We start from the raw sequence: 844 nt of genomic DNA, 5'->3' as shown, positions 1-844 counted from the left end.
TGTCTTCCCAATCTGGATAGAGAGGACGAACTTGCCAGGGTCTCCTCGCTTTTTTATCTACCTGTTCTGAAGCACAGCGCTGCACTCCTTAGAGATAGTCATGAATTCGCTCTCCTCTGATATTTTTCCTAAGAACAATCCCTTCATAAAGCTGCGCATGGAGGGTATCATCTGGATCGCATCCATCAAGGGGAGTCGAACGGTTAGGTCCTCCAGCATCTTTCTGCACTTCATCTCCTCTCGGTCCTTACAAGTAGCCTTTGCTGGAACAGGGTAATGGACTTTAGGAGTGTATTCGCGAGCAGGAACAGGCTCTGGGATCAGGCGGACAGCCTCAGTTGGTTGTTCTGGTCCTGGTGAATTGGTTCCAACTGTTGGTTCCCTCTCCTTCTCAGCTGCCGGGGTATCGGCTGGTGGTTGTTGTTGGGGTCAAAAACGGTTGCAACGAAGTTAACGTCCAAATCCCCGAAGAAGAAAACAAAAAACCTTCGTCGACAAATACTTTTTCGAAATATATTCTACCTTACGAAAAGCTTTGCGGAGGAAACACGAGTCATCGGACAAGAGCTCGAAAAGGGTCGCTACGCAGCGACCGAACGCGTGTTCCGCTCGGTCGCTACGTAGCGACCGAGCTCTTCCGAAACGTTGATACGACATTAGTCCATGCATTCTCGTCTACCCTTCGATGCTATCTCTCGAAGACCGTAGTGAACCCATTTCATGTTCCCAGCCATTCTAAGTTATCGATCAAACTTTACCGTAAAAACTGCAGAACGTTCGTTCTTTATCGAAAGAGGCCGTAATAAACGCTTCGAGTTAGAAGACGGCCCAAAGGGACCTAAGA

Source organism: Brassica oleracea, chromosome C9, assembly GCF_000695525.1.
Source record: "Brassica oleracea var. oleracea cultivar TO1000 chromosome C9, BOL, whole genome shotgun sequence".
NCBI lineage: Eukaryota > Viridiplantae > Streptophyta > Magnoliopsida > Brassicales > Brassicaceae > Brassica > Brassica oleracea.
Note: the sequence above shows the minus strand (reverse complement) of the source record.